Here is a 9,301-nt window from a genome sequence, read left to right as displayed (position 1 = left end):
GGATAGAAGCGCATCTCATCGTGTCGCAAGAATGGATATCGTTACAAGTACCTGTACTGAAAAGAAGAGATATATAAAGAGTTGGCTTACACTCGCCATAAGCTACATCAGAGTCACATCAGTACATTACATAATCATCAAGAGTAAGAGCAGGGTCCGACTACAGACGAAAACAAACGACAAAAGAAGAACGACGTCCATCCTTGCTATCCCAGGCTGCCGGCCTGGAACCCATCCTAGATCGATGAAGAAGAAGAAGAAGAAGCAACTCCAAATGAACAATCAACGCGCTCGCGTCAAGTAACCTTTACCTGTACCTGCAACTGGTGTTGTAGTAATCTGTGAGCCACAGGGGACTCAGCAATCTCATTTCCAAAGGTATCAAGACTAGCAAAGCTTAATGGGTGAGGTATGGTTAAGTGGTGAGGTTGCAGCAGCGGCTAAGCATATATTTGGTGGCTACACTTACGAGTACAAGAATAAGAGGGGGAAGGTCTACGCATAGCGGACGCGAACTACGGATGATCAAATGAATGATCCTGAACACCTACCTACGTCAGACATAACCCCACCGTGTCCTCGATCGGAGAAAGAACTCACGAAAGAGACAGTCACGGTTACATACACAGTTGGCATATTTTTAATTACGTTAACTTCAAGTTATCTAGAACCAGTGTTAAACAAAGCTTCCACGTTGCCACATAACCACGGGCACGGCTTTCCGAAAGATTTAACCCTGCAGGGATGCTCCAACTAGTCCATCACAAATTACCACAAGCCGCATAGAAATCCTCAATCACGAAGCTCGCGATCTCGTCGGATTCCCTAGTGGAAAACCTCAACTCTGAGATTACTCAAAGCATCACCGGAATCCCGATGCACAAGATATCTCGCCAAAGGTAAAACTAATCCAGCAAGGCCGCCCGACGTGTCGACGATCCCGATAGGAGTCGCGTACCTCGTTCTCAGGACACGACGGATAAGCACACCGTACGGTGGCCTGATAGAAATCTCCCGAGTTGCCCCGGGTTGGCCCCGCAAACGGCTCTAGTTTGGACCAACACTCATGAGGAGCACTGGCCCGGGGGTTGATTAAATTTCCTCGGGTTAATTACTCCCTATGCAGTTTATTAGTGATTAGGCAAATGTAGTACCAAAGTTGGGCCTTGCCAGACCAGCTTTAATCTAAAACGAATTATCAAGGGGGTCCCCATAACAACCCCGATCGTGTTAGGAGCGCTCGTTTGTGGAACATAACACCGGTAGCCGAAACTAAGGGGGCAAAGGTGGAACAAAACACCAGGCTAGAAAGGCCAAGCCTTCCACCTTTTACCAAGTATATAGGTGCATTAAATTAAATAGCATTAATATGGTGATATAACAAGGTACCCATGTTTTCACATGGTAGCAACTGCACCTGCAACTAGCAACGCTAACAACAGGGTTAAGCAAGCAGTAACATAGCCAATCAGTGGTTTGCTAGGTCGAACAGGTTGAGGGTAATCACGGCATTGTTGAGAGGCTGATATTTAACAGGTGGTAGGCAACGAGACACAAACGGTAGCAACGAAATAACTAGCATGGCAATGATAGTAATGGAATCTGGGGAAATGATCATCTTGCCTGAGATCCCGCTTGGAAGAAGAACAACTCGGTGAAGTCAGCGAACTAACGTAGTCGAACGGGTCCTCACATTCCGACATGCTTGCGGAACTCTATCGAGGCGGAGCAAACCGGAAACAACATCAACACAAGTATCCACCACTACAAAGCTAGACATGATGCATACCCTAATATGATGCATGACCAGTTCAAAGATGCAAGGGATGGCATGGCAATTCACCTCACGCAAACTCTGCACATTAAGTGAAGCTCGATATGCAACGGGTTGCATATCGACGAAACTCCACGATTAATTATTTAGTTCACTCCCGGTTATTTACCGGCTATATTAAAGGTTGTTAACATGGCAAGGGTGTGAGCGATGAATCTACATGACAACCTAGTCGACAGCACGTCGGACTTTGAACGGGGCTACGACACAAGAACAAGCAACACAAAATATATATGCCATGAATGCGTTATGCATGCGGGTTCAAACATCACGACAAGGAGGGAAATAAGCATGGTGACGCCATGGCGAGCGAGAGGAAACCATGGCGGCAAATCGGAAACGATGCCACGACAACGTTCGGGTCCCGATAACTCGAGGAGAAACCGGTGCCAACGTATACGAACGCGTGCGGGAACGGTGAATAAAGATGGGGTGATCCCGTATCTCGGGTTCCCATGTGTCGAGGGCTCGACGAAAAGGAAGACGACGTGCAAGGCAAATAAACGGTGCATACATACGGAGCATACCTGCATTCAACTTGTACAACACATACATCCGTACAACACTAGCACACGGTACACGACACGACCTATCGGCATACCTTTGACGCGTGCGAATCGGAGGGGTACGGTCGAAGCGGACGTCGTGGTCGTCGTGGAAGTAGTCGTACACGCGCCGGTAGGTGAAGTAGTGGTACACGGTCTCGTCGATGGTAGTCGTACTCTCGGCGTCGGCAGACGGTCTTCGGCGTCGGTAGACATTCACGAACCGTAGATGCCCGGGGTCGTCGGGGCGTCGTGGTACTCGGCGATCTTGTTGATTCCACGGCGGCGGGGATGGTGCACGCGGCGACGGCAACCAGCGACAGCGGCGACACGACTACAGCAGCTACGACAGCGACGGCAACAAGCTATGGCACGACTAGCTAGCAGCAAGCTACCGCAAGCAACGGCAAGGCAGCGACAGCGCATCGGCGACAGCAATAGTAGCTGCTCGCAGCAGGTAAACGCATCAGCAACATGCATCAGCCGGCAACAGCAAAATGCAGCAGCAACCAGCATCAACTAGCTAACAGCTAGTCTACACCCGGCACAGCAGCTAGAAACCTAGCAGGCAAACAGCAACAGCTCCAACTCCTACCAGCAGTAGCAAAACGCCAAGCAGGCTAGCAGAGCAGCACATCTACTACCGGCAGCCGGAGTAGCAGCTTAGCAACGCAACATCGGCCTAGCAGCAAGCAAAAATGGCACATCAGCTACATGGACAACGACATCAAAGCAAGCAAGGCATGCCAGTGGCGTAGGCAACGCGACAACAGCAGCGGCGGCGGCAGCAGCGTACACGGCAGCAAGCTAGCGGCACGCCTATAGTGGCGACAGCACAAGCAACAGCAAGAGCGCATCAGCTAGCAGCAGCTGCCACAAAAAACAGCACCACATCGCACAACAACAGCAGCAACAGTGGCACGACTGCGCGGCACTGGCCCGGTTGAGCAACGAGGAGGAGGGCTGGACGAGGCGGGCGCGGCATGCTGGCGACGACTGGGCAGCTCGAGGAGGCACTCATGGCGGGGCAGCGCGCCTGCGACGGGAACAGCTCGGGCAGGGCAAGCCGGCGACTACCACGACACGCAGAGGGGAGGCGGACCGAGGGGGCGGCGCGCTCAGGCCTGCGCGGGCGCGGGGCTGCTGACAGCGGGGGCGCGGGGCTGCTGACAGCGGGGGCGCGCTCGGGAGGCGCCGGTGACTCGGTCCGGCGCGGAGCAGAGAGGAGGTCGGCGCTGGGATGCTCGAGGCCATGGCTGGCGACAGCGGGGCGACGCGGGTAACGGGCGCGGAGAACCCGGGACGAGGGCGACGCGTGGGACGGGCGGCACGGCGGCCTGGAGGGGCACCGGCGCTGCGACGCAGGGAGGCGAGCGGGGAAGAGGAAGCGGCGGCAGGGGGTGGCGTAGGAGCTTGGGGTTAGGGCGGCAAGTCGGCGGCAGCAGGACGGGGCATGGCGGCGGAGGCGGCGCGTAGAGGAGCTGCTGGCGGCGCGGGGAAGAGGAGGCGAGGGAGGAGGCGCTGGGACGGGAGCCACGAGGGGATGGGGACGACGCTAGGTCAGGGGAGAGGGCTGGCTGGGCCTCGGCCTGGCCGGCTGGGCTCCCCCTCTCTGTGATGTGTTTTTTTTAAACTTTTGAAAAGAAAAAAGAAAAAAAAACCCTTAAAACCGAAAACTGTCAATAAGAAAGGTCTTTTCCAACGAAATAAAAACAAACTAAAAAATAGTGTCTTTTACCCCTTTTAAACAAACCCCAACTATAAATAGTTTGGGCTTTTCTTAAACAATAAAATGAAACCCCTTCTACGAATTAAAATAAAACCCTACTTAAAAGAATTAAAAAAAACCCTTTTTACAAGAATTAAAATCACAACCCTTTTAAAAAGAATTAAATAAAGCTCTTTTAACAAGGAGATAAAAATAACCCCTTTTCAAAAGAATTAATTAAAACCTCTTTATTCACAGAATAAGTAAAAGCCTTTTAAAAGAGAAAATAAAATGGGAGGGTTTTTTTAAAATGAAACAAACGGAGAGTAAAATTAAAACCTAAGGGTTGCCCCTACGTTTAATAAAACGGACTTTTTAAAAGAAGACGAATATTTTGGAAGAGGGGTAAAGTTAGAAATCTTTAACAAAACCACAAAACAACTTAGGAGGGGAGAGGAGGGGAGAAGGTTTAGGTCGGCGGTGCAACGGGGTTTAGCGGTGGCTCTCACGCTCCCTCTCTCATCGCGCCAACAAACGACGCCACTCCCGAAACACTACACCCAACAACACGAAGCAACAAGCAACACCGATAAAACACAGATGACATGATGCCATGCATGATGCGATGATGCAACTACATGACGATGCAACGAATAAAAACTAAACACACGATGAAAACGGAATAAAGGGGGGAATCTTCTCGAACGTCGGTCTCGGGCTGTCACATATATCTAATAGCAGCGCAGTGCTTCCTCAAAGTTTTTAGTAACTTCTTCTCTTCGCGCTCTGAGAGGAGAGCACTAATAATGACAGGATATATCTCCTTCTCATCAAGATAGGCATACTTAAGAGTATCAGGCAACTGTTTAAGCTCGAACGCAGGATCACCCTTTGGTGGGGGAGGATCCCCAAGCAGCTCAACAGGCAGATTATTCTTGAGAATAGGATGTTGTTCTAATACAATTCTATCTATCTCATCTCTCTCCTCCATATGCATATCATTTTCATGCTCAAGCAGATATTGCTCTAAAGGGTCCGTAGGAGGTACGACAATAGAGGCAAGAGCAATGATTTCATCTCTACCCGACGACTCTCTTTCATGGGTTTGTCTTCCAAACTTGGAGAAGTTAAATTCATGGGACACACCCTCGAAACTTACTGTGACAGTCTGCTTAATGCAATCAATGTGAGCATTGATAGTGTTGAGAAAGGGTCTACCAAATATGATGGGACAAAAGCTATCTTGTGCAGTACGAAGGACGGGGAAGTCAGTAGGATACCTCGTCTTACCACACAGGACTTCTACGTCTCTCACAATTCCCAAAGGGCAGATAGTGTCTCTATTAGATAGCGTAATAGTGACATCAATGGGTTCTAACTCAGCAGGTGCAATCTCATCTTTCATTTCATCATATAGAGAACGGGGTATTGCACTAACACTAGGTCCCATATCACATAAACCATGGTAACAGTGATCTCCTATCCTAACAGAAACAACGGGCAGGCCAACTACAGGTCCGTGCTTGTCTTTCGCGTAAGGTTTAGCAATTCTAGCGGAGTCCTCACAGAATTTGATAACATGCCCGTCTATGTCTTCGGTAAGAGATCTTTGATAATAGCAACACTAGGTTCAACTCTAATCTCCTCAGGGGGTGCAAGTGGTCTAATATAACCCCTACGTATCATAGTTGGAGCTTTAGAATAATCCTTTATCCTAGCATGGTACGGTGGTTTCTCAGTGTAAGCACAAGGAACAACATGATCACTAAAAGCTATGATTTTCTCCTCAACTAGATTGGTTTTGGCTATATTGCTTTCTACAGGAGGATGATATTTAAACAACTTCTCTTTGGGAAGATCAACATGAGCAGCAAAAGATTCACATAGAGAAGCTACTATCTCAGTGTCAAGTCCATACTTAGCGCTAAAATCTCTAGAAGTGTTTGTCTCAACAAAAGATTTAACACAATCAAACTGGAAATTCATACCTGAGTCCTTACCTTCCTCCAGCTCCCAATCTTCAGAGTTGTGTTTGATTCTCTCCAATAAATTCCACCTGTGATCAATATCCTTCTTCATAAAAGAACCGGCACAAGAAGTGTCAAGCATGGTACGATCTTCATGAGAAAGCCGAGCATAAAAGTTTTGAGTGATGATTTCTCTCGAGAGCTCATGATTGGGGCATGAATATAGCATTGATTTAAGCCTCCCCCAAGCTTGAGCTATGCTTTCCCTGTCATGAGGCCAAAAGTTATAAATAAAGTTCTGATCACGATGTACTAAATGCATAGGATAGAACTTTTGATGAAACTCCAATTTCAACCGATTGCAGCCCCATGATCCACCATCATCACATAGCCTATACCATGTCAACGTCTTATCCTTCAAAGATAAAGGAAAGACTTTCTTATTTACCTCATCCTCGGGCAAACCTGCAAGCTTAAATAAACCACAAACTTCATCTACATAGATTAGATGAAAGTCTGAATGTGAAGATCCATCTCCTGTAAAAGGATTAGCCAACAGTTTCCCAAGCATACCCAAAGGAATTTCATAAAAGATATTTCCAGTAGGTACCTCAGGTTGAGGAGCAACTCCTCGTGCTTCCGTTCGTGGTGAATATACCCCGAACAAACTCCTCAAAGGAAGAGTTCCCATAGTGACAAGTGACAATAAATTTCAGCACAGTATAAAAATGTTTCCTTACCAAAGGCACTTCACTCCCCGGCAACGGTGCCAGAAAAGAGTCTTGATGACCGAAAAGTATAGGGGATCAATCGTAGTCCTTTTGATAAGTAAGAGTGTTGAACCCAACGAGGAGCAGAAGGCTCTGATAAACGGATTTCAGCAAGGTAATAACTGCAAGCACTGAAAGCAGCGGTAACAGGTGATTGTGTAGCGAGGTGAAACGTAGCAAGCAAAGAGTAACAAGTAACAAGTAGTAGCAACGGTGCAGCAAGTGGACCAATACCTTTTGTAGAAAGGGACAAGCCTGAACAAAGTCTTATAGGAGGAAAAACGCTCCCGAGGACACACGGGAATTTCTGTCATGCTAGTTTCATCATGTTCATATGATTCACGTTCGTTACTTTGATAGTTTGATATGTGGGTGGACCGGCGCTTGGGTACTGACCTTAGTTGGATAGTCATCCCACTTATGATTAACATCTCTCGCAAGCATCCGCAACTACAAAAGAAGAATTAAGACAAGTCTAACCATAGCATTAAACTAGTGGATCCAAATCGGCCCCTCACGAAGCAACGCATAGACTGGGGTTTAAGCTTTTGTCACTCCAGCATCCCATCATCTACTTACTACTTCCCAATGCCTTCCTCTAGGCCCAAATATGGTGAAGTGTTATGTAGTCGACGTTCACATAACACCACTAGAGGAAAACAACGTAAAACATATCAAAATACCAAACGAATATCAAATTCACATGACTATTATTAACATGACTTATCCCATGTTCTCAGGAACAAAAGTAACTACTCACAAGACATAATCATAACCATGACCAAAGGTGTAATGAATAGCATCAAGGATCTGAACATAAACTCTTCCACCAAATAATCCAACTAGCATCAACTACAAAGAGTAATCAACACTACTAGCAACCTTACAAGTACCAATCGGAGTTGCGAGACGAAGATTGGTTACAAGAGATGAACTAAGGATTGGAGAGGAGATGGTGCTGATGAAGATGTTGATGAAGATGCCTTCCCTCCGATGAGAGGAGTGTTGGTGGTGACGACGGCGTTGATTTCCCCCTCCGGGAGGGAAGTTTCCCTGGCAGGATCGTCCTGTCGGAGCTATAGATTGGATGTGCTCAAGTTCCGCCTCGTGGCGGCGGCGAAACCACGAAAAAGCTCCTTATTGATTTTTTCCAGACCAGGACGCTTCATATAGAAAAAGAGGGGGGCTAGTGGGCCTTCAGGCACCCCACAAGCTTGCCCACCGCCACCAGGGGGGTGGTGGCGGAGTGGGGGCTTGTGGGGCCCTGGTGGCCCCCCTCCGGTAGTTCTTTCGCCCAGTATTTTTAATATATTCCAGAAAAAATCCACGTAAATTTTCACGGCATTTGGAGATGTGTAGAATAGTGGACTAGGATTTGCTCGTCTTCCAGTCCAGAATTCCAGCTGCCTGAATTCTCCCTCTTCAAATAAACTTTGCAAAATAAGAGAGAAAAGGCATAAATATGGTACCACAAGTAATATAACAGCCCAAAAAGCAATAAATATCAACATGAAAGCATGATGCAAAATGGACGTATCATTATACGAGGTTACCGAAGGTTGTTCGGAGTCCCAGATGAGATACCGGACGTCACGAGGAGCTCTGGAATAGTCCGGAGGTAAAGAATTATATATAGGAAGTGAGGATTTGGTCGCCGGAATTGTTTCGGGTGACACTGGTAATGTACCGGGACCATCGAAAGTGTTTCGGGGGTCCACCGCGAGGGGCCACCTGCCCCAAAGGCTAGCATGGACCAAAAGGTGGAAGGGAACCAGCCCAGAGCGGGTTGGTGCGCCTCCCACCTAGGCCCAAGGCGCCACAAGAGAGGGAAAGGGGGAAACCCTAGTGCAGATGGGCCTAAGGCCCATCTGGGGTGCGCCACCCCCCTCTCCCTTTCCCTGGCCGCCACCATCAGCCCTAGATGGGGCTGCCACACCCTTTGGGGGTTGGGAACCCTAAAGGGGGCGCCCCTCCCTCTCCCCCTATGTATAGTGGAGGTTTTGGCTGATTTGAGACACATGAAATCTCTTTCTCGGTGCAACCCTGCTTCTCCTCTTTCTCCTCTCCCACGGTGCATGGCGAAGCCCTGCCGGGAGACCTTGTAGCTCCACCGCCACCACACCGTCGTGATGCCCGAGCTCTTTCTCAACCTCTACCTCCTCCTTGGTGGATCAAGGCGTGGGAGATGTCACCGGGCTGTACGTGTGTTGAACGCGGAGGTGCCGTGATTCAGCACATAGATCGGAACCGGTCGCGATCTGAATTGCTGCGAGTACGACTCCATCGACCGTGTTCATAGTAACGCTTCCTCTTAGCGATCTTCAAAGGTATGAAGATGCTCTACAACCTCTCTCGTTGCTGGTCTCTCCATAGATAGATCCTTGTATGGCGTAGGAAAATTTTGAATTTACTACGTTCCCAAACAGTGGTATGAGAGCCAAGGTTCTATGCGTAGATTTTATGCACGAGTAGAACAC

This window comes from Hordeum vulgare, chromosome 3H, assembly GCF_904849725.1.
Source record: "Hordeum vulgare subsp. vulgare chromosome 3H, MorexV3_pseudomolecules_assembly, whole genome shotgun sequence".
Taxonomy (NCBI): domain Eukaryota; kingdom Viridiplantae; phylum Streptophyta; class Magnoliopsida; order Poales; family Poaceae; genus Hordeum; species Hordeum vulgare.
The sequence above is the reverse complement of the archived record's forward strand: the minus strand, read 5'-3'. Positions refer to the sequence as shown.